The following is a 26,259-nucleotide window of genomic DNA, read 5'->3' as shown; positions in this document are numbered from 1 at the left end:
GGAGAACCTATGCCTTCTATCTCACGGTTTAGTGAACCCCAGAAAAATGGGATTCATTGAAATGCCCATACGTCTGCCTCACCTCCCACTCGACGCCTCTCTGCTCTCAGGGAAATCTCTTGTGACCGGGAAAAGGCAGGTGCGACCCTGCAAAGAGACACAGAACGTAAGGAAGACGGGTCCTCAGGCTGTCCGTGATGCCTTCTTATTAATCACTGTTCTTCGAGCCACTCTTTAGCTCAGTCTAGGTTATATGATAACAGACTCACAGAACATTAAACAACACAACACACAGCATAAAGCTTAAGATAGACAAAACCGGAAATAATTTACAAACTATGGATTCGGCCTGAGTTCTTCTAAGTTTCATTACGCTGACCCCATGAAAAGAAAGTACCGTTTAAAAAAACAACAGTCAACTCTCTTGGAAAGTTCGATTGAATCTGCCATCCTTCTAGAACATTCAATTTGAAGTTACAAAGTAATACCAGACTTTACACCCAGACAAGACTTCCAAAGTTTATTCCAGAATTTCAGCTCTTTTCCTGTAGTTCAAGTAGGACTCCATTACTATCGTGAATGAGAGCAGAGCCATTAGCCTTGCCTGGCCTTCCTCCATCCAAGAAAGTTAGGCGCATCTTGAATGAGATGCGTCCGTGAGTCTAACTAGTCCATTCACACTAATAAAATGATCTCTATATACTACTAACTGAAAGAAGTATTTTGTATCAAAGAGGAAATGGTTCCCGAGGTGCTAGAAAACAAGCATAAATTCAGTACACACTAGAAACAAGATAGACTTTGCCTAAGAATCCCAAATGCTGATCCCAAATGCATTAGAGGGTTGCATTTACCATTGAACACGGCACTTTGTTTTGTTTGTTTTTAATTCATGGATCATTTTACAACTGAACACACTAAAACTGAACTGAGTATAAGCACATAAAAACTGCTCCAGCCTACAGGTATACAGTAGGGGTCCATAAACTTTTTGTACCGTATCCCACTCTAACAATAAATAGGTTAATATGAAACATTCTCAATAATGCATAATACCATAAAAATGTTTCTCTTCATGGCAATGCTAGTGTTTCAAATTGTCTGCTATTGCAGGACCACTTATAAAAATAGAAAAGCCAAGGATTCATTTGGGGAATATAAACAAAGAAGAGAGAAAAGAAGATAAAAGTAAAATTTTGTTCTCCTAAATTTTACACATGTATTCGATTTCTTACAATGTTTTTAATATTTTTAAACACTAAGTGCTTCTGGCAGATACATTATCAGCAACAAGTTCCAAATAGTAACTCAGCAAAAATCACATATCTGTTTTATCCCACTTTTGGATCAGAATAAGCCTTTTACTTATGACACATATGGCCATGCAAACTTCCCATAACTGCACAATTTGAAGCCTAATGAGCCTCCATAATCATTGATCTTACATTTTCATCTATAGTCTATACATGTGGTAGGATGACTTTTTTTTTTTTTTTTTTTTTTTTTTTTACTTTAGAGAGCGATAGCGAGCAGGGGAGAGGGGCAGAGAGAGAGAGAGAGACAGAATCCCACACACGCTCCACACTCAGCACAGAGCCTGATACAGGGCTTGATCCCATGACCCTGGAATCATGACCCAAGCCAAAATCACAAGTTGGATACTCAATCAACTGAGCCACCCGGGAGCCCCAGTGGTAGGACTAATTTTATAAACACCAAATAGTTGGATAATACACAGGAGAAGAAGAATACTAACTTTCAAATATTATCTTGTCTCCCTTTTTAAATCCCCATCCATTTCCTGAAACCAAAAAACAAAACAAAACAGAACAAAACAAGGGTTTACAAAGGAAATATAGATTATAAACAAAATCAACTTCACGATTTTAAACCAAGCTTCTCTATTTCTTTTTTCTTAAATAGATAGATTTGTGGCAAGGATCAAGTCTAATAAAACCCTTAATCATACCACAGACTCACCACATGGCCCTGTAGAAAGCATTCCTCTCTAGCTATTTTATTGTAATACCAACGTATTTACAAAGAATGAGCTCAATTCAGTGCTACCCAACTGGTTTTCTAACCTATCACCCATTCATCTGTATCAAACCATAATTTAGTCACAGTGACATTAAAAATCTTACTGATACAAATTCCTAATTTTTAGTCATTCTCTAGGTTGCTGCTAATCAAAGACTATTTTCTCATGTGTGTTTATTTTACAGATAAGTTAAAAGTTGAAAATAATCTCACAAATTATCATTTAAGGCATGTCGAAAGCCTTAGAAATCATTTAACATTGGAGAAATAAAATTTTCCGCTAGGTAAGTCCCAGTGGTATCTCTGAGTAGACACAGAAGGCCACTGCTTCAAAGGCTTTTCCAGGCTCGATGCTTAATCAAGAGCAGGAATAGTGAGTGATCACATGTATATCATGAGCCAAAAGAAAAAGATCTCAGAAGCCACCAAAAGGCAATTACCAAGAAAATAGTTTCTCTTCAAAGAACTATGTGATTTCATACATACGTGTTATCTGTGTATATTTCCCCTTTACATACTTCTATATTTTATAATAATACCACACTCAATATCTGCAAGGTGTAGTATCTTTATCATTTTTATAGTGAATGTCCATTTATTTCTGCAACAAACATCTATTGCATGGCTAGACACTGGGCATTCTGATAAAGGAGAGGGCAAGAACTTGATCCCCCAAATTCCCAACTTCTTGCAACACAAATAATGGTGGACAAGTATGGATAATAGAGAAGCAAATGAATAACTTTACAAGACAGTATCAGGCATTGAAAAGTGCTAGGAAGACACCTACGGGGAAGACATAATAATACTGATAGATGTGACAACCATTGACAGCCAGCCATGGATGCTGACTGACCTCCAGTGGGAGTGGGGGGAGGTCAGAAATATCTCAGTAAGGAGACAATATAAATAGGAGTCCCCCTAGCAAAAAGGAGCCAACATTTTGAAAATCAGAAGTTTGGGCCTTCCAAGCAGTGGCTCAACAACCTGAGGCAAAGGAGAAGTTAGGTCCTGGGAGACTAGAGAACAGCAGGGAGATAAGGGATGGAGTTGGGGGATGGGCAGGGGCAAATCAGACAGAGCTCCTGGACCATGAAGGCAACCTGAATTCCACATAAAGTTCCATAGGGAGCTGCCTTGAGAGTCTCGGTAATTTTTTTTCTTTTCTTTTTAATCTTTGTTTATTTTTTAGAGAGAGAGAGTGCCAGAGTACATGTGTGGGGGAGGGGCAGAAAGAGAAGGGGACAGAGTATCCCAAGTGGGCTCTGTGCTGACAGCAGGGAGGCCAATTCAGTTCAGGGCTAAAACTCACAAACTGTGAGATCATGACCTCAGCCAAAGTCAGACGCTCAACCAACTGAACCACTCAGGGACCCCTGCCTTGAGAGTTTTTAGCAAGGGAGTGATTTAATTCAATTTCTGTCTTAAAAAGATCACCTTGGCTATTGTGTAGTTTTATTGGGCCATTGCTAAAATATTTAACCTTTGTTAAAAAGAAAACCAGAGGCCCAAGGTGGAGTCACTTGTCCCCAGATAGCAAACCAAGACTTAATTGCATTTTCAACCTCTCCAGAAGTGAAATTTTAAGCCAATCCATCCAGAACTTTCTGATCAGCAACAATGAGGTAATCTGTTACAGGGGCCCTTTCCAACCCCCAAAGGAAGATGAGGTATTCTGCATAATAAGACTCCTTGTCCTTACCCCTAAGACCTTGCCTGAAACAATCCTTTCTTTTCTTTTGCTAATGACTCCTTGCCCTACCTTCCCCCTTATAAAAGCCTTCCATTTTGTACAACTCCGCAGAGCTCCCCCTACTTGTTAGGATGCTGCCCCGTTCATGATGTGCTTAATAAAGCCAATTAGATCTTCAGATTTACCCAGTTGTGTTTTTGTTCTTTCACCTTACATATACAATATCAGATTTAAACTTAAAGATCTGTAATTGGTAACTTTTTCAAAATGTAGTACCAATCTTAGGACAAGTGGGGTGAACTGGTTAATGAGTTCCCCTTAATGAGGGGAAATTTTGTACTTCTAAGGGACATATATAAAAGCTATTTAGTTTATTTTATTCTACTATAAACATGTTTGTACAACAGTTTTTAACGGAGGGGTACTAAAGTAAAAATAAACTCCCCTGTCCAAGCAGAAAAGCTTGTCCAACCTTCCTTTAAAAGTCAATACAATCAGGGCGTGTGGGTGGCTCAGTTGGCTGAACTTCCGACTTCAGCTCAGGTCATGATCTCATGGTTTGTGGGTTTGAGCCCCATGGTTTGTGGGTTTGAGCACTGACAGTGCAGAGCCTGCTGCGGATTCTGTCTCCTCTCTCTGCCCCTCCCCTGCTCATTCTCTCTCTTTCTCTCATGTTCATTCATTAAAAAAAAAAATTTTTTTTAAGTCAACACAATCACAGATGACACGATTGCCTGTATAGAAAATGGGAAAGAATTGACAGAACAACTCCTGTAACTAAGAATCAATCACAACAAGGTTGCAGGACACAAGGTTAATATATAAAAGTCAATCACTTTCCTCTATACCACCAATGAACAAGTGGAATTTGAAATTTAAAACAATACCATTTACATTAGCACCCCCAAAAATTAAATTCTCAGGTATAAGTCTAACAAAATATATGTAAGACCTATATGACAAAATTACCAAATTCTGATGAAAGAAATCAAATAACTAAATAGAGATATTCCACAGTTAAGGATTGAAAGACTCAAAATTGTCAAGATGTCAGTTTTTCCCAATGTCATCTGTAGATTCAACACAATCTCAGTCAAAATCCCAGCAAGTTATTTTGGGGATATTGACAAACTGATTCTAATCATATGGAGAAGAAAAAGACCCAGGATAAACGACACAATACTGGAGAGGGAAACAAAGTCAGATCACCAACACTGCCCAAGTTCAAAGCTACTAAAGGAGCTTCTTATAATAAAAGGGCTGTGGTGGGGCACCTGGGTAGTTCATTCGGTTGAGCATCTGACTTGGGCTCAGGTCATGATCCCACAGTTTGTGAGTTCGAGCCCTACGTCAGGCTCTGTGCTGACAGCTCGGAGCCTGGAGCCTGCTTCGGATTCTGTTCGGGTTTTGTGTCTCCCTCTCTCTCTGCCCCTCCCCGCTCGCACTCTGTCTCTCTCTCTCTCTCTCAAGAATAAACGCTAAAAAAAAAATTAAATAAATAAATAAATGAATGAATAAATAAAGGGGGTGTGGTGTGGGCAAAGAATAGACACACAGAGAAATGGAGCAGTCAAGAGCTTAGAAATACACCTACAAACTTAGAGTCAATTTTTCTTTGACAGGAAGGCAATGGCAATACAATAAAGAAAATATAGTTTTTGAACAAATGGTGCGGGAACAACTGGATATCCATGAAAGAAAGAAAAGAAAAGAAAAGAAAAGAAAAGGAAAGGAAAGGAAAGGAAAGGAAAGGAAAAGAAAAGAAAAGAAAAGAAAAGAAAAGAAAAGAAAAGAAAAAAGAAAAGAAAAGAAAAGAGAAGAAAGAGGGAGGGAGGGATGGAGGGAGGGAAAAAGAGGGAAGTAGGAAAGAAGGAAAAAAGGAAAAAAGGAAGGAAGGAAATAAAGAAAAAAAAAAGAGTTTACATCCTTTAGCAAAATTAGCTCAAAATGGATCATAGACCTAAATGTAAAATGCAAAACTATAGGGGCACTTGGGTGGCTCAGTCGGTGGAATGTCTGACTCTTGATTTTGGCTCGGTTCATAATCCCAGGGTCATGGGATCAAGCCCCGTTTCAGGCTCCATGCTGAGCACAGAGCTTCCTTAAGATTCTCTCTCTCCCTCTGCCCCTGTCCCCCACCCGTACTCTTTCTCTCTTAAAAAAAAAAAAAAAAAAAAAAAAAAAACTTAAAAAAATTTAATCAAGTATAAACTCCTAGAAAATAACATAGGAGAAAATCTAAAGGACTTTAGATATGGTGAGAACTTTTAGATACAACACTAAAAACATGATCCATGTAAGAAAGAATTGATAAGCCAGACTTCATAAAAATAAAAAGCTTTTGTTCTGCAAAAGACACTGCCAAGAGATTGAGAAGACAAGCTAGTCTGAAGTAAAATAATTGCAAAACTCGTATCTAATTAAGAACTGCTATCCAAAACATACACAGAACTCTTTAAACTTGACCACAAGAAAACAAGCAATCCAATTAAAAACTGGGCAAAACGCCCAAAAAAACAACTCACCAAGGAAGCATACAGGTGGCAAATAAGCATATGAAAAGATGCTGAACATCATGTGTCATTGGGGAATTGCAAATTCAAACAGTGAGATACCACTGCATACCTATTGGAATGTCCAGAACCCAGAACACTGACAACACCAAATTCTGGACCAGTAGGAACTCTTAGTCACGGCTGGTGAGAATGCAAACAGTACAGCCACTTTGGTAGACAGTGAAGCAGTTTCTTGCAAAAGTAAACATAGTCTTACCATATGATCCAGCTATCGTGCTCAAACGAGTTGAAAACATAGCCACACTATAATCTACACAAGATATTTAAAGTTTATTAATAATTTCCAAAACTTGTAAACAAACAAGACATCCTTCAGTAGATAAATGGATAAACCACGATACATCCAAACAATGGAATATTAAAAAAAGAAAAAAAAAGAGCCATCAAGCCGTAAAAAGACATGGGGGAGACTTAATGCATATTACTAAGTCAAAGAGACCAATCTGAAAAGACTATATATGCTGTAGGATTCCAACGCTAGGACATCCTGGAAAAGGCAAAACTACGTAAAGTAAAAAGATCAGTGGTTGCCACAGGTTAGAGAGAAGGGAGGACACTTTCACTTTTAAGACAGTGAAAATACTCTGTATGATACTACAATGTTGGATACATGCCATTATATTTTTCAAAACCCACAGGATGTACACCAATAGTGAGCTCTAATGTCAACTATAGACTTTGAGTGAAAATGACATGTCACTGTAGGTTCACTGATTGTAACAAATGCACGTTTCGGGAGAGGATGTTGATAGTTGGGGAGGTGGTGGGGTGGGCAAGGAGCATACAGTCACTCTGTACTTTTCACGCAATTTTGCTGTGAAGCTAAAACTACTCTAAAATATAATTACAAATATACTTGTAATATATAAATATTTTATGTTTATAAGATATATCTTATATTTATACTGGTTATTTATTTTTGAGAGAGAGAGACTGCATGCACAAGTGGGGGAAGGGCAGAGGAGAGAGAGAGAGACACACAGAATCCGAAGCAGGCTCCAGGCTCTGAGCCCGATGTGGGGCTCGAACCCACGAACCATGAGATCATGATCTGAGCCAAAGTCAGATGCTTAACCGACTGAGCCACCCAGGTGCCCCTATTTTCTATTTATAAAATATAGAATATCAAGTAACCTTTTCTGAATTTTATTTATTTTTCTTTCCTTAATCACACATCCCAAATTTCAGGACTCATTTTTAATTCTAGCACATTTTATAAACAAATAATTGCTTTATATATTTTTTAAATTTCTTCTAACATTCACTCATTTGTGAGAGACAGAGAGAAACAGAGCACGAACGGGGGAGGGGCAGAGAGAGAGGGAGACACAGAATTTGAAGCAGGCTCCAGGCTCTGAGCTGTCAGCACAGAGCCCTACGTGGGGCTCAAACCCACAAACCATGAGATCATGACCTGAGCCAAAGTCAGACGCCTAACCGACTGAGCCACCCAGGCGCCCCTGCTTTATTTTTATAATCTGGGTTTTGTCAAACCATCATCTATATTTTGAGGTGATAGGGGGGAAAACCTCTAATTAGTCTATAAACAGTTGATCAATTGTCTCCTAAGTACCACTGATTGTCTACATATGGCGAATACAAAGATGATTAAGATAAACATCTCTGAGCCTAAGGGCTAACTGTAATGGAAGGAGACACAAAAGTAAATAATCATAATAACAGTTTATACATAAATAAGTACTGATGTGGGACCACAGGTGTGCTTCAACAATGCTCTGCTCTGTGTTCCCTACACACATAGATGCCTTGTGGCTATTTTCAGATCTGTTTGTTTCTTCGTAGCCGTAGTGGGAGTCTGACTTCTGTTTGTATATTTTACTCTGGGAATAGTACCCGTCACATAGTAGGTACTCACTAATTATCTGTGGCATGAACACAATACCCAGGAACAACCGCTTTGGAATCAAATCTGGGAATAACTCTAAGGCCAAGGGGAAAGGGAAAACCTGGTATTGGCCTTGCTTGGTATCATAAAACATATTTCGTTAGCATTCTGAAGAATATAGATAAGTAACATATTTCTTCCTTCCCCTTCTTTCTTTCCATCCCCGAAGGAGCCCTATAAAGCAATTTAAGACTCTGGCTCCCACTTCGTGCCCAAGAGGCTGACCCAGAACTGACAGACCTTGTTAAAATGTAACTCAAGAGTGTTCAGTTGGGCAGACTTTGTTTTAAGAAAATTAAAGCAAGAGTAAAAGATCTGCACACCGTGTGTTTACCACGAATAGAAATCAAGTTTATTGCCGATTCATTTTCGGAAAAAGAGGAGACATGAAGGAGAAAGGAACAAAACGGGTGTGATACAAGTCAAGGGAAAAAAATAAGAGTTACAGGCAGATTTACTTGGCTCAAAATGAGTTTTAAGTAGCATCCTTGCAAAGGAAGATTTCATTTTATGTTAATAAACATCTTGAATACCTGTTTTGCAGTTACCACCAAGTACCCTTGACTCAAAGTATGTCTTTCAAGCTAAGGAATGATATTCTCACCGTATCAGCAAAGAGCAGATGATTCCTGTCACTACATGAAATTTCACTCTCGATATATTACAGAGCTTGGGTCAATAGGGTAACATCTTCCAAAGTTCCTTATTTTAGGACTTACAGCTCTAAGAGTTTTGTTTTGTTTTGTTTTTAAGTTTGTTGGAAAAGAGAAGAGGTAAACAAACAATGAGTTCAGACTAACTGGAATTAAATTGTTTGCTAAAAATAAGAATTAAAAAAAAAACTAAAGCAAAAATACAGGACATATCTGAAAATAGTTGATTCTTTCAATACCCTAAATTCCTTTGCATGTATAGCCTAGCTAAATTGGTCTATTTAAATCCCACTTGTTCTTGCAAAATGATGGAAATAATTTGGTTATAACAGTTGGGGCCTGAGAAAAGAGAGTTCAAGAGAATTCCTAACCCTTTAGGAATTTACAGTTCATCATCAATACATAGTATTTGTATGATTATCTTAACATCTTAACAGGAGAGAGATAAAAGACACAGACAGTATAAATAGGCATCGAGCCTAGCAATTTCAAACAAGTATTCCTCTAAATATGAGGCAAAAATACCAGAGAAACCATCTGGAATTTTCTAGGCTCACACATAATAAATCAAGTGTAGACAGTATTTTCTGCCCTGTTCTTTAAAACCTCCAAGGAAAACTGAAAGACAATGCTAAGCATGGAGCCACTGAGACTCACAAAATTAGCAACCGTGGAAATCTGAGAACGTGGAAGGTGAGTGTTCTCAGCCTCCTAGAAGTCTCACGTGCAGAACAATCGTGATCAATTCTTCAACTTGATAGACTAACAGGAGATATCCCAGAGACAGATCATTTACTGATTAAGGTCATACATATTTATTTATTAATGCACATTATTAATTACTTGGTACTACTGGATAAAAAGGCCAGCGGGGGCAGGGAGAAAAACTGTCTTGACCTCTTGTACGTCCAACATCTGGTACCATGCTAGCCTCCAAAAAACTTTACACTTATAAATCTGACAACTTAAAATAAATGGACAACTTCCACAAAAGTCACAAAATACCAAAACTCAGCCTACATGAAATAGACAAATAGAATCCCATGACCATTAAAGAAATTCAGTTTTTAATTTAGAAATTTCCAAAAAGTAGACTCTCGAGGGCCAGATAGTTTCACTGGAGAATTCTAACATTTGATTAAGAATTAACAGCAACATTATATAATCTCTTCCAAAAAAATAGAAAACTAGAGAACGTGCCCCAACTTATTTTATGAAGCCAATATTACCCTAATAACAAAACTAGACAAAGATAATTCAAAAGAAGAAAACTACAGATCAATATCTCTCATGAACTTACATACAAAAATACCTGACAAATATTAGCAAATCAAAAGTACAGTATAAAGGAAAGTATAAGGGAATTACATACTGTGATGAATTGAGTTTTATTTCAGGAGTATGTACAAGGCTGGTTCAACATTCAAAAACCAATCACTATAACCAGTCATATCAACACACTACAGAAAAGGAATTATATATTATCTTATAATTTGACTCAGAAAAAAACATTTGACAAAATTCAAAACGTATTCATGATTCTAAAAAAACAAAAACTCTTAGCAAACTACAGACAGAGGAAAACTTCCCTAACCTGATAAAGAACATTTACAAAAATCCTATAATTAACATTGTGCTTAATGATTTAAAAAAATTTGAGTAACTCCCCCTAAAACTGGAAACAAGGCAAGGATTTTCCCTCACCAGTCTTATTCAACGGAGTACCAGAAGTTCTAAGCTGTTGCAATAAGGCAAGAAAAAGAAATAAAAGGCATATAAATTGAAAAGAAAAAATAAAATGATCACTATTTATAAATGACATTATTGTCTACATAGACAATCATAAAGAATCTACGAAAATAAGTAAGTAAATCTCCTAGAAGTAAAAGGTGATTTCTGTGAGGTTGCAGAATATAAGATCAATAATTACATGTCCATATACCAATCATGAACTTAAGGAAACCAAAATTAAAAACACAGTATCATTTACAATCACTCCAAATAAAGTGAAATACTTAGGTGTAAATATAACAAAACATGTAGAGGATCTGTACCCTAAAAATTACAAAATTACAAATATGTATTTGTAATTACAAAATTAAAAAATAACAAAATTACAAAATATTTATTACAAAAGATATCAGTGAACATCTAAATACATGGAAACACATACTATGTTTATGGATTGGATAACTCAACATGATTTTACTTCTCCCTGAATTGATCTATAGGCTTAATTCAATTACCATCAAAGTTCAATTAAGATTCTTTTTGTGGACATAAAGAAGTTTATTCTAAACTATACGTGGAAAGACGTGAGACCTATATGGCAAAAAAGACAGTATAAAAATTTTTGAAAAAGAAAAAGTGGGAAAAAATCAGTCTACATGTTAAGGATTACTATATAGCTACAGTATCAAGCCTGTGTGGTTTTAGAGAAGGGACAGACATACAAGTGAATGAAACAGAATAGAGAACCCCAAAATAGACCCACATAAATATATCCAAATGGTATATGCTGGTGAATATTTGGATGAATTAGATCACTCATACATTGCTGGTGGGCATGTAAAAATATTACAATAACTCTGGAAAAGAGTGTGGCAATCTCTTACAATGCTAAATGTATACTTACCATATGACCTAGTAATTTCTCTATTTGGCATTTATGCTAGAGAAATTAAAAGTAATGCTCACAATAGTCCTGTATATAAGTGTTCACAGCTGCCATATTTACACCCAAAACACCCCAAAATTGGAAAAAACAAAATGTCTTTCAGTGGGTGAATAGTTAAGCAAATTATGGTACATACATAGCATGGAACACTATTCAGCAATAAAGAGGAATGAGAACTTGACACAGCACAGCTTAGCTGGATTTCAAGGGAATTATGCTGGGTGGAAGCTAATCTAAAATGTTATATACTGTATAACCCTATTTACATAGCATTCTTGAAATGACATCACAAAAGAGAACAGATTAATGGTTGCCAATGGTCAGAGGTGGGGATAGAGGAACTGTGATTAAAGAAGGGGAGAACAAGGAATCTTTTTCACGTAATTTTTCTGTATTTGGACTGTTGTCACGTGAATCTACTCATGTGATAAAATCTAACAGAACCAAACACACACACACACACACACACACACACACACACAAACACAGAATTACTGCATGTAGAACAGGTAAAGTCTGAATGACAGGCATGGGCTGTGTCCATGTCAGTTTCCTCAAGGTGCTATACATTTGCAAGAGGTTACCATTGGCGGATACTGGGTAACTGGCATACAAGGTATCTCTCTGCTATTTCTTAAGGCCACATGTGAATCTACAATTATCTCAAAATAATCAATTTTTTAAATCTAGGAAAGAGGGAAAACAAAACACCAGGACATCAAGGAAACACTAAAATATACCTATCAGAGAATAGGTTAGCAGAAGTAAAATCCAACTGATAAGCTTTAACAAGTTTCAGTAGACACCCACTGCTTTGTTTACCGCAGTAGGCAGACGATAATCTGAAAACGGAGAAATGATGTTTCTTGATAGAAAACATTTTCAGCAAAATCTGAAGGACTCACCAGATAGGCCAATACAGCACGCAGAGGGAGCACAAATTTTAAAACCAATGGAGTGTGCTGTGGGTATGTAATCCGAGTTTTTCTGAAATTTAATAAATTCTGAAATAGAAGTGGAACCACAGATCATCATCCAGTTCCAAGAAGGTATTTATGCAACATTATCATTCGTAAAAGAGAAAAAGAGACATGCAAAATGCTCCCCTCATTTCATTTAAAACTAAGTCTTTTGTCACCCTATTAAAATGAAACAAAGTAGTGCCTTTAAAAGTACACTACCTGACAGCCCAAATGAAACTGAACGTAACACAAAGGAGACAGCCTCGGTATTTCCTCTTCTTGTTTTTTGGTGTTTGTTTGTTTTTGGTTGCCTTTCTTGGTCACACGGGAGTCCCTGGAATAAATGCTGGGGTCTTTATTTTTCCAATGTGTTGTAAGGAAAAGAAAGCGGAAGAAAATTTTAACTCTGGATGGAAATGACATTTGCCAATTTCAGACTACTAGCTAATTTTAAAATAGATATTTAAGGTACAAGATTGTTGGAAGACCCACTTCCTCATTAACGAGGACTCGAAGCAAACACCAAATGCCTGTAGGCTAAATGAAATATAAAGCTGGCACCTGACAACAACTTGCTAATACAATGGAATTTTAAAGGACTTTTTACTAGTAATTCAATGGTATGTTAAGGTAAAGCTTCCAGCTTTCAAAAAAACCTCAAACACCTTTCAAAGCAAAACAACACAAAACAAAACAGCCTAATAGGAGGAAGTCAATCCAACAAACAAGTAACAACAAGAAGAAAACACCTGGGTCTGTTGGTCTAGCCCCTGTACCACACTTCCATCTAAAATCCTGTCCATCTCTCCAGCAAGGCTGTATAAGAAATCATCTCCAAATTTATATTCTTGTCAAAAGTTAGACAACCAAAAGGGGAGATGTGCTTAGAGTTGCAGATTTTACTCATCTTCAGATCATTTGATCTAAAACAGAAGGCACTACCACTCTGCTCCCGGGGTCATCAATCAATACTCTCACCTAATGACCCTGGAGACAGAGAGCACAGATGGGTATCCCATGTTAGACACTAACTTCAGGTAAAAACAGTGTCAGCGATCACTCCCAAAGCAAACATCATTATATCCTATAACCACCTTAAAGTCTCATTTGAGACATAAGTTTGCCACACTCTAGTTCAGATGCTGAATCTTCAGTGTTGTGGTAATTTTATTAGTAAGGGAAGATCAAGCAGATAAAATAAAACTGAGGCAATATATTTATCCATGCCTACTGTCTCCTAATATTAGGGCACTTGGTGAGGGCAGAAGTTTTAAATAACAATGGGAGTATAAGAGTCAGTGCAGGGCACTTGAAACAGTAATGTGCTTTGAAATCTATAAGGAATCTAGGGTTGTCCGGGTGGCTCAATCAGTTGAGTGTCCGACTCTTGGCTTAGCTCAGGTCGTGTTCTCACGGTCTGTGAGATGAAGCCTCGTGTCAGGCCCTGCTGACAGTGTAGATGCTGCTTGAGATTCTCTGTCTCTCTCTCTCTCTCTGCCCCTCCCTCAAAACACATAAATAAACATTTAAAAAATCTATAAGGAATCTGGTTAAAACACACATTCTGATTCCGAAGATTTGAAGTGAGTGTTGAGATTTAACAATTTCCTAGGTAAGTACCACTGCTGTTGTGATTAGCAAAGAGTTAACAAATAACAACATTCCTTCCATAAGTAAATCCTAAATTATTATTATTATTATTATTATTATTATTATTATTATTATCTGAATAAAGCTCCCCCAAACTGTCCATACCCTAATCAGTGGAATCTGTGAATATGTTACCTTATCTGACAAAGAGAACTTTGCAGGTGTGATTAAATTAAGGATCTTGAAATGGGGAAATTATCCTCAATTATTGCTTTTCGGCCTTTTGGCTAAGATCAAGCGTATCCTCAATTATCCAGCTGGGTCCAGCATAATCACAAGGTCCCTTATAAGAGAGAAGCAGAAGGGTCGAAGTTAAAGACGGAAGGACAGAAGCAGAGGTCAAGTAGGAGAGAAGATGCTGTGCGGCTGACTTTGACGAGGAGGAAGGGCCCCAAGTCCAGCAATACAGGGAGTATCTAGAAAAAGCAGGGAACTAGATTCTCCCCTAGAGCCTCCATAGGGAGCCAGCTCTGCCAATACCTTGCCTTTAGCCCAGTGAAACTCATTTCGAACCTCTGGCCTTCAGAACCGTTAACAGGATTGATTTGTCTTGCTTCAAGCCACAGAGTCTGTAGGAGTTTGATACAAACTCCAAATACAATTAAAATTAATAACAATAACAACTTGCAAAGAGCTTACTGTCAGGGCTTATCTTACCTGCCTTATATTTTATGTATTAATTCCCCAAACAACCCTACTGCTACAGCATGGGTAAACCTTGAAGACATCCAGTTAGGTGACATAATTCACTCACAAGGGGACAAATACCATGACTCCACATATGTGGGGCATCTAAAGGAGTCAAATTCATAGAGCCAGAAAGGAGAATGGTGGTTGCCAGGGGCTCGGGAGCAGAGGGGAAGGCAATATGTTGTCTGATGGGTACGGAGTTTCAGTTTGGGAAGATGGAAAAATGTTCCGGAGACGGACGGTAGTGGGAGGGGCTGCACAACAACGTGTATGTACTTAATGCCGCAAAACTGGACACTTAACATGCTTCAAATTGTCAATTTACATTACGTGTACTTTTACACAATTGGGTTTTTTTTTTGTAAAAAAACAATTATATAACGCAATAGTTGGAAGACCTAGAAAACCAGGTGCTGTGTTAGGAAGAACCCAGCTGTGAAATGAGGAAACCAACCTCCTGTGTCCACCCTGGTGCCCCAGCCCTGTAAGCCTTTGGGCTTCAGGTTCTACACCGGGAACTTGAGAAGGTTGGGCTACGACTGCTGATTGCCCATAATGAACTTACTGAGCTGCAAGCAAATTCATGCAAGCAAAACTACTTTTTTAAGCCACCACAATTATTATTATTATTATTATTATTACTATTTATTAAACCTATATTGCCCCAAATGAAATAAACCCACCAGGAAACTGAATGTCTGTTTCTAAACGAAAAATGGCAGGGGAGCGTGAGGGGCTCAGTCGATAAAGCAGCCGACTCTTGGTTTTGGCTCAGGTTATGATCTCGAGGTTCGTGAATCCGAGCCCCATGTGGGGCTCTGCGCTGCCTGCCAGTGCAGAGCCGGCTTGGGATTCTCTCTCTCTTCTGTCTCTGCCCTCCCCAACTCGTGCCCCAGCTAGTGCCTGAGTGTGTGTGCTCTCGAAAGAAGGAAAGAAGGAAAGAAAGAAAGCAAGCAAGCAAGCAAGCAAGCAGGTAATGGAAACAAAGATTGATCATGATGGTATGTCAAGAAAGAAGCCTTGTGTGATCAAATTCTTCCAATATCTCTTTTGGGAATCGCACCTTTATAACAAGAAGATAGAGCAGGTACACTTTTTAATGTCAAGGTGCCCAGCAGCATTTCAGTAAGGCTCCTCCACTACGGAGGGCAGGCTCTGGAGCTAGGTGCAGGGGATCCGACTCTCCATTCGCCCTTGCCCTTTGTGTTTCCATGGACACATCACTCAGTTTTCTCATCTCGAAAATGGGAACAGGATTCTTCTGATAAGTTTATTATGGACATTAAATGAATTAATCCATAGAAAGTCCATAGACTAGTATCTAGTACATAATACACACTACACATTTTTACTATCTTATGATTACTCCCAAATTAACATAGAAACTTACTATCATGATACTTTTAAGGCAATTCTGTAAATATACTCTACTAACATATTAGTTATTAATTAATATCTTCATGAACATCGCTCTCTAAGTTGAAAGATAAGACATAAATAGCTACAAAGGATAAAACACAAATACCTACAAAAATATCCCAAAATGCAATTAACCCTTATGATAAAAGAAACAGAAATTAAAATAGCTAGATATCCACTAGGACTGAACTATCAGGTTAACACAATTTTGACAGGTTTGTATGTTCACATGTACCAATGTTATTTCATCTGGATGAGGCAGGGGATGTCTGGATGGAGTCTGATCATAGAAGGGTCTCGTCTGCTCCTTGTTAGGATACCTAGTGGGTAAGTCAATAGTCACAGTCGGCTTTCTTTACAATGAGGGGGAAATCTGGCACCATTGTTTGCTACAGTAGGTTCTGGTCACCATTTCTGGGGCAACAGGCAAGTCCGCAGACACACAGAAACTCATAAAGCACCTTCCCATTCTTATTACCAATGTTATTTCATCTTCCTACATTGCCCTTTGCCATTTTATTCGCCAGGTGAACTCAATGGCCCTTCAAAACCCAGCTCAAATGGCACAAACTCAGACACTTCCTAACACCCCCAGGAAAAGCTTGCTTCTTTTTACTCTATGCTTTTATACCACATTCAGTTTCTGTCGACATCACACGGCAGCCAGTTTCTAATTCTCTGCTATGAATACATCTACCCACACTTGCTTACCCTTCTCAATTTCAAGTTCACTTAAGAAGGAAACTGCATTTCACACGCTGAACTCCCAACACCCAACCTATAGAATGTTCGCTTTTTTCTTCAGAAGTTCTTAAACTGGTGAGGATGGCAAGTTACCCAGAAATCATGCCTCTCATGGGCCAACATGAAATAATAACTCATAGTATTAAAATTAAAAAGGTAGATACGGAAATTTTATCCAGACCACTTCATATTTGACATTAGCATGGACAAGCAGTAATGGGTTAAAAGATCTAAGATCAAACAAAGTAAAAAAAAGAAAAAAAAGGTAAAATTGAGAAAAATGTTTCTCTCATTGGGAAAAATAATATAGTTCAATCTCAGCAGAACAGTATCTTATTTATGTGAGTCTTTGGAAACCAGAGCTTTGTCATATCTCAATGTAGTAAAAGATTGTTCACTTGAAATGAAAGCAAGGCAAATAAAGTGCAAAACAGGTCAGTAAGTGTCAGTAATCGGTACTAAGTACTAATAAAAATCAAGGGCCAACAATTACAAATCATTTCACTATCACTCAGCCATTCCCTCCAGCAACATTTTTTACTATAGATTTTTTTTCCCCACTTTGGAAAGACAGCAAACGGGTCTAGTCAAAATAAATATGATTTCTCTATGAGAATAATATAAAGATTCACCTTTTCTAACTAGAACTTATTGGAATTTACTGATGTTTAAGATTAAAGCACACTACAGTACCTGAATGTTGAATATGAATCTCACCCCTACCGACCTCGGGGAGAGAGCAAATTCAGTCCACAAGCTTCCCAGGTGTAAAGGAGACCAGGGTTCAAGGGGAGGTGGCAACACAAAAGCAACGCTCCAGCAGTCCAGAAACATTCTCAGGGTACACTTTAACACCAGTTAAAACATAATTAGCTAGTGTCACACTAGCTTTGTCTTTTAGCTAAGTAAGATGAAGCTTGGGTCAGTTCCCAGGCCACAGCGTTAATGAATTCAACCTGGTCTTTCAAACCGTAAAAAGTAACTTTGTATTTAAAAGTTACCTTACGCCAAAATAGCAGGTGTCAGGAGCGAGAGCTGGATTTCAGAAGACAGCCTGCCTAGGGGTCTGACCTCACCCCTATTCACAAGCCCGAGGAATGAAAAAGAGTTACTTCCCCTCTCTGGGTCTCAGCTTCTTTGACTAAATATAGAAGCAATAATTGCGCTTTTTGTAAGTATCTTGAGTAGTAAAGGGGCCGACATACTGAGAGCGTTTAGCACAGTTATTTACCCAGGATCACATGGATCATTTGTTGATGGAGGACTCGGGCAGAGGCTGGTTAACTCAGGCTCTCTAAAGTTGTGTGACAGACACCGCTAGACTACTAAGTGACACCTAATAGAACGCCTGGGATTTACACATACATTTTGTCAGTTTACAACAGTAATCGGTTCTCTATTAAAGGCACGTTTGCCTACTTTTGGGAGATGATCTCCTAATTAATACCAAAAAAAGAAGAATCCTAAGCAAGTTAGATTTCGTTCTCCCATGTTCTGAAAGCAGACAGTGAAAGGGTTTGTGTCTTCAGTGGAGGCCATTTTTGTTTGCTGACCTGGGACCCAGCAGTGAAAGCTGGGATTGTGCGGAGCTGAGGAACAGTTCCAGCCTCCGACTCTAGCAGAGCAGGTAGTGTGCAAGGACAGGGCGGAAGTCTTGTGGCTTCTCGCGCAGCTCCACCCACCCGGCCCAGCTGCACCGCGGTTTCCTCCTGCAGCTCCGCCCACGCTGCCCAAGCTCCACCGCGGTTCCTTCCTACAGCTCCGCCCACCCGGCCCGAGCTCCGCCCACCCTGCCGAGCTCCACCGCGGTTTCTTCCTGCGGCTCTGCCCACCCGGCCCAGGCTCCTCCGCAGCTTCACAGTGGGGCCCAAGAAGAAAAGCTGGAAAGTTTGGGGATGGGGGTGAACTAGGGGTTATGGAAACCTATGCACAAGTAATGATACAATTCACGAGGAATTAAAGATGGGGAGAAAGAACAATGGGAGGTCAGTGTGCCCGGAGTCCCCACCCAAGTGGAGAGAAGCATCTACCTTCCTGTGTCCTTCTCCCGCGGCTCCCGCGATGAAGACAGCTGGGCTTTGAGGTATTTGTCAGTCCTAAATAACCTGCTAAAAGTTACCTGGGAAAGACCGGGTGCTTATTTTCATGATGAGGACATTAAAAGTAAGCAGAGGGGGTATTTTATTTAAGAACCTCCTTTGATTTAAAACTACCTGTTGTCTGTTTCAAAGTTCATTCAAATTTCATTATAAATTCAGACTTAACTAGTTTGAATGTAACAGGACAGATTTAGCCAACAACTTGAAAAAAAAAATCACAACTTAAAAGGAGTCACTATGAACTCTTTTTAAATAGTTTTAAACCTTTTGGCACTGGTAGCAATTGCATTGGTCTATATGCTTTAAATTATTCAGTGACTCTAATTATGTGATACAAGAAGATAAAATTACTTCAAAGAATGTCTGCAGATGTTTGTGTTTATATAGAAACAGTCTTCCAAATTATGGCCAATGACACTCCAGGAAGGTTTGATATTTACACGGATAGTAATCTGTTGGAAAGAAATGACCTGACAATTATTTTTAAGCCAGGGTTACTTATAAAGCTGCCCTCAGCCCCAGCGTGGCATGATGGAGATTCCTTTATTTACCTACCCTCGCAGCTACCAATTTCCTTAGAGCCTTTTTCTTCACATCAGTCCCAGTGCCCTAGGGTATTTGAAGAACTGTGACGTGTCTCACCAGAATATAAGTTTGCTGAGACAAGAGCATTATCACACTTATGTGGGCTCTCAACTGATCCACAGCAGAGTATTCATAAAGTGCAACAGAAGCTGCCAAGGGGCAGCTGTAAAAGAATAAATCAGAGGCTACTCACTGCCATCCAAGCAAGATGCCTGAGAATTCCAGAGCCTCCCCTGTAACCCTGGGAGTTGGAAGGAACCTTTCTCGTCACAGAGTTTCAGCACCCTGGTGGATCTCCAAACCACCCCTCCTAAGAGGCCTTCAAAGCCCTCCCCTGCTAGTTCACCTCGCCTTGGCACCTTGCAGGAATTATTGGCTTCATTTTCTGCCGCTCTGAGCAGAGGTAGGGATTGAATTAGGATTCTCAGGGAGATACTGTGGTGTCATAAACCCTGGCCAAGCCTGCACCCCCCGATGAAACTCCCAATCAAAATCACCTTCAGGGTCTTCTGTTTCTTCTCCTGTTAACTGAAACCCTTCTCTACCTCATAGGGCGTGTGGGTGTTGATAAATGTCAGTTATTAAAGTATATTAGAAATTAAATAATACAAGTTTGATTTATAAATTTAGGATGAAGCGCATTGATATCAACGTGCATCTTCTTTCTCTTCCCCTGTATTTGCCTTCTCTCAGACACTGTGTTCTTCTATTAGAACAAGTGATGTAGTGCAGGCTGATCGGAAATATCCCAGGCCCTGTTTAGAACGATGTGAAGTATTACTTCCAATGTACCTTATCAAAACACACACACTGTGTAGAACACTCCAGTAAAAAAGGGAGAAAAAATGCACAAATGATGCCAAGTGGAGAACAGTACTTTCACAAATACCAACCATGTCAATATTCATAATACATTTCAGAGTTTCAACCTGAATTGGAGGCCCCGAGTGGATTAAATCACCTAGACAGATGCCTAGAGGATCAGCTTCCCAGAAAACAGAATGGAACACAAAACCTTTTTTTACTACACTGTGTACCCAACATTTAGGTATGTGGCTCAACAGACACAACCTTCTAAAAATCAATCCCCCTTTGAATACACAAATTGTCTTTGCTAATAAACAGCAGTTCAGACAGAGAAACTCTTCTCTGGCTTGGGACAAGAACCACAATTGCTTTGGTGGTTTTCAACTTTGTGCACACGGCCGAGAAAAAGCAAAGTTAATCCAGAGAAATGCCAGAGTTATTTAAAAAAAAAAAATCTTTAGAGAGGAGAAGTATTTTCAGACAGTTTGCAATGATTTTTCAAACAGAAATAGCATTGCTCTTACTTTGCCAAAAAAATCAAGAGACCTCATCATAGGTCATATAAATGTGTTCTGGGCAACAAGATGTCTTAGATACTGTGCCAAATATGTAAGCAGATCCATTCTAATTCTAATTACTTGAAAGCTTAACAAAAAGCTTTTTCTTTCTATTTTGTCTTCTTGACAAAATAGAATTTAGAAGGACTTAAGGCACACTGTAGACATACATCACCATTAAAGACCATGTTGTTAAGATCAAATACTATTAAATCATACTTGTCTGAGTAATTCCTTTGTAGATTTCGCCCTGTCAGAGTATTTTTTATTTTCTTCCAATTTTAACCAACATTTCCAGTTGATGACTTCCCTGTGATGTGTGAATAAGTAAGTTTGCATGTTTCTTTCATACTATGCTAAGGCTCATGGTTTCTCTCAGCTTCACTGCATATATCAGTTGACCTGTCTGACTCCAAGTTACCATCAATTCCCAAGGTCTGATAAGAAAAAAATGGAATGTTGGATTTGAACACTTGCTCTAATCCAAAACTGAAGCCCCCAGTCTTGCCCTCTGATTATGCCCCAATTCAACAAAGAACTATAGGAAGCAGAAGCTGAGGCAAGGCATAGAAAAGTCCCACTTTCATCCTTTCTCTTTCTGACTTCTTCATAGTTCTACCTGGTCCTAGAAAATCTCAAATTAAAGGTTTAGAAAAGTAAGTAGTTTTCTCTCCAAATTCCCCTCTTTGTTATCCAAGGTAAGTACTTCTGTAATTTCAATTTATACCTAGAGAAAACTGTTTTAATATAGATCATATATTCCAGCACCATGAACCAAAACTATAGTCCCCTGCCAAATGAGTTGGGGGCGGGGGTCGGTGAGCCCACATATTTGCAGTGACATTTACTGTCCTCATTGTTCATTTCTTCCCAATGCCCACCTAGTTTAAAATTACTGGTCATGATTTCAGTGATATTTGCTTGTATTACAATAAAGCACCAAGTTATGGTAGCCCCAGGGAATTTGTTTGGCAGCAGGGGAATAACTTTGGCCTTCGCTGCAGATGGAAGTTAATTTGGTAGTCACATCTCACCTCCCCATGAATACTTTCCACATTACGAAGGCTGCTCACAACGAATGAGCAAATGATGTGGGGGGGAGGGGGGTGGGTGGGATGTACACAAATTGTGTGGCTCAGGTGTTTTGGGTCAAAACCGAAGTACAGATCGGGAAAGGCAGGTAGTGCTTGCCAACACTTGGTCACGGCCAACCAGTACCATTAGCCTCCCCATCAGTGGGCATTTGACCATTTAGAACTATAGTAAATAAGTGATAGCACACTCGTTATTCGGGGCTCAGATTTGTCCTCCAAATAGATTTCTCTTGCTCATGTAAAATCCAGCAGAATGGTTTTCGGAGAAAGCTAATTCCCCTTTCCATTGTTCATTTAAGTTTACCCAAAGCCATAAATTGCTATCAGCTATTTCTTTTAAAAAGTATTTTTGAATACTGATTACTCATTTTCCTCGCTAAGCCACCATCACATGATTTCCCAAGTGGGAGACAATGAATACCAGGCAGAATCCTTGACAAAGATTGTCCTTAAGGAAAGAGTAAAGACCCACAGGAATTGCAATAATCCCTCTATTTTTACCAAACAGTTGGAAAATGAGAATGCATTTCAAATGTTTATAAACTGATGTAATTTCATTTGCAATTGTTTTTTAATTGAAAAAAAAGAACATCTCTTTTTTTATGTTTTCACTCTGATCCATAATATCAGTCATCCTTAAATAGTAACTCAATGACGTACTTAAACCTGTACATCTCACACCAAATGGCTCACTGGTGATCTGGCTTATTTTCTGCCTGAAGCAAGCAGAATAAAAAGAGCAGAGAAATTCAGCTAGGGTCAAGTTGGGAAGATTCCTTTATAGAGAAGGAAAAATGAAAAAGAAATAAGGTGCTTAAAGGGGTATGCAGTTTTCTGGGAAAATTATGGCAGCTAAAAACTGATCATCTATAGCAAACAGGATAAAGGAGTTTCCAAAAGGAGATTTACAATTAAATACGCAAGGCTGAAAAATACTGACCCAGAGCCTGGCTGTAATGCAGCTTTGTTCGACGAAACATCTCAGACACTGCAAACAAGCATGCATTCCTTTTTTTGATCTTATAGAAAATCACACTTAACCTCAACCAACCAATGCACCTTTTGGCCCTCAAACCATGTATTTCAATTATCAACCTGCCAGGAATCTGAAACTTATTTTGCTAATTTTCTGTTAGCTATTTTGATAATAAGCCATAAAGATTTATACTGAAACACTATAAGAACCATTTACTGGACAGTGTTTGTTATGTGTATATTTAATACAGGGTTAAAAATTCCATAGCAAAAGGGTAAAACCAGAAGTACTTATGCCATCAATGTGGGGTATAGGGATTCTACTATAAGAATTCACATCAATTTCTTAAAATATAGTGTGAGTAAAAGAAAACATGTAATGATATCTATATGCCGAATCCTGTGGGAAACTGGTAAAGGTCAGTATGTTTGTCCTTAAGTTGCTGTTGGCGGGATGGAGTTGGGGAAGAAGGGGGGTGTTGCTGAGAGCATCCACAGTGACTATAGGATATAGCACAGAGGTAAGGTCTGCAGAAGGGAAGAGGGAGAAACAATGACGTCTGGCTGATGGGGAATGGAAAAGGCTTCTCTGAGAATGAGTGCTCGTCTAGGCTTTGAAAGTCAAGTTGTATTGACAAGTAGAGTTGAGGAAAGCAATATTTCGTTCATTTAGCAAACATTTATTAATCACTCACTTTGCACAAGTTACTGGAGAACCCAAAAATTGCAACACTGAATGATGAAGGTTCACCCACTCAGGCCAGCCCTTGACTTTCACAGGGTGCAGGCAAGAATACAATGAAGGAGTGAGCTCAGCATCATGGGGGTGTGATTCCTTTTGTTTTCCCCTTTAAGGTACAACCAGTTGGACATCCACATCCCAACAAAGGATGCCCTGCACTGCAGACACCACCAGGATGGCTGGGCAACCCATCCTTCTGTACATCTGAGGGTGAGTGGCTTGTACCCTGTAGAGGTCCCGGAGGTGGGGAAGCACCCACGTTGTTGCATGCCACGTGCCTCTAGAAACAGCGGCAGCACCTGTGACCCAGGCACCCTGGCATCAGTGCCCATGGCTCCAATGACACCTAACCTTGCCATCCCCCCAGCAACAGCAGCACACCCAACACCAGTCTCCACCCTCCCTAAACACACACAGTCACACACACACTGTGACACACAGGAACTCAGTGACACCCTGGCCACAGAAGCGGCATTGATGGCACCAGGGCACCTGGCCCTGGCACCAGGGGTCAGCACTGGTGACCCTCCTGGCAGGAGGGGTGGAGGGTGGAAAGTGTATGCTCCCAAATACAGCCTCAAAGCAACTCAAGTGAAAAAAAACCAAAAACTTGTGCTGTAGCACCACCTGCTGGAAAGCAAAAGAAAGGTTTCTAATTGTCAACCTGTCAAATTGTTAGAATCAAAGTAAACAAAACTTTACCCAAAAAAGAAAGGTGTTCAGTGTTTCAAATGTGCCTGCAGAAGCACATCTAATCAAACACCATGAAAAATCACGATAATACAGTATCACAAAAAGAAAATGACAATTCTCCAGCAACCAAACACAACGTCAGAAGACTGGGATCAAAACAGCTGTTGTGAAGAAATTCAACAAACTGCAAGAAAACTCAGAAAGGCAATTCAGTGAACTCCAGAATAAAATTAATGCATGCTTTACCAAAGAGATTAAAACACTAACAAAGAACCAAATGGAAATTCTGGAGTTCTTTAGAACTCAATAAATGAGAATAATTCATGAGAAAACATTGGTAGTAAAGAAGATCAGATGGAAGAGAGAATAAGCGATCTGGAAGACATGAATCTAGAAATGATTCAGGTAGAAGAGGAGGAAGAACTAGGATTTTTAAAAATCGAAGAAACCATATGAGAGCTACAAAACTGTATTAGGAGGACCCACATAAGAATAATGGTATAACCAGAAGGAAAAGACAAGGATAAGGGAGTTGAGAGGTTATTTTAAAAAACAATAGCAGAGAACATCCCAAATCTGAGGAAAGAATTAGGCATACAAGTCCATAAAGCTAATGTATCATCTTACTATCTCAATGCAAAATGACCCTCTTGAAGAAATATTATAACGAAGCTGTCAAATGTCAATGATAAAGAATCTTACAGGCAACCAGGGGAAAAAAAGTGAGCATCCTAAAAGGAACTTAGACTATCAGAAGATTTCCCAGCAGAAACTCTAGTCCAGAAAGGAGTGGACTGACACATTTGAAGTATCAAAAGATAAGACAGCCAAAAATACTCTACCAACAAAGTCTTCCTTCAAAAATGAAGGAGAAATAAAACTTTTCCAGACCAAGAAAAACTGAGAAAGTTTGCCACCATTAGACTTGCCTCACAAGAAATGTTGAAGAGCTCTTCTACCTGAAATGAAAAGACAAAATTACACAAAACTTTGAATAAGATGTTAAACAGAATCATAAATTTGTAACTCTACTTTAGAATAGGATGTTAAACACTTCACTAAAGCCCTTAATTATAGTTAAAGGGGAAAAACATTAAAAATAACTATAGGGGCACCTGGGTAGCTCAGTTAAGCATCTGATTCTTGATTTTGGTTCAGGTCATGATCTCATGGCTTATGAAATTGAGCCTGGGATTTTTGGGATTCTCTCTCCTTCTCTCTATGCCTCTCCTGTGCTCACTCTCTTTCTCTCTCTCTCTCTCTCTCTCTCTCTCTCTCTCAAAATAAATAAATAAATAAATTTTTTAAAAATTTTAATACAATAAAAATACATATTAAAAAATGACTATAGCTACTACAATTTAGCGATGAACTCAAAGCAAAAAAAGGGTAATTCATGATAACAAAAATATAAAAGGGGAGGGGGAAAAAGACAGAACTTGTATAGAGAAATGAAAATAAGTTGCCATCAACAGAAAAAGGACAATTTCATCTATGAGATGCTTTATAAAAACTTCATAGTAACCACAAAACAAAAGTCTAGAGGAAAGACAAGAAACATAAAAAATGGGGAACTGAGAAAATCATCATAGAAAACACACTCATGAAGGAAGACTTAACAAGGTAGATAGAAACACAAGGAAAAAGAAACAATGGCGATACAAAACAACGAAAAACCAAAAGACAAATGGCAGTAG

The 26,259-nt window shown here is 38.8% G+C and overlaps 1 protein-coding gene across 12 annotated transcripts in view; it reads right to left on the bottom strand.

Moving 5' to 3' along the window:
• Window positions 1-26,259, bottom strand: part of PXDNL (peroxidasin like) — a 446,099-nt gene that overhangs the window by 356,739 nt on the left and 63,101 nt on the right. The window contains exon 1 of one of the 12 annotated variants that reach the window (XM_053208350.1): window positions 17,704-18,520. The exons of the other annotated variants lie outside the window; for them this stretch is intronic. The gene's annotated coding sequence lies outside the window, so the exon portion shown is untranslated. Of the gene's footprint in view, window positions 1-17,703; window positions 18,521-26,259 lie in introns of those variants that run through there. 12 annotated transcript variants of the gene reach the window in all.

The sequence above is a fragment of the Acinonyx jubatus genome, chromosome F2 (assembly GCF_027475565.1).
Source record: "Acinonyx jubatus isolate Ajub_Pintada_27869175 chromosome F2, VMU_Ajub_asm_v1.0, whole genome shotgun sequence".
Classification (NCBI taxonomy): domain Eukaryota; kingdom Metazoa; phylum Chordata; class Mammalia; order Carnivora; family Felidae; genus Acinonyx; species Acinonyx jubatus.
This window is presented reverse-complemented; position numbering and strand designations above follow the sequence as displayed.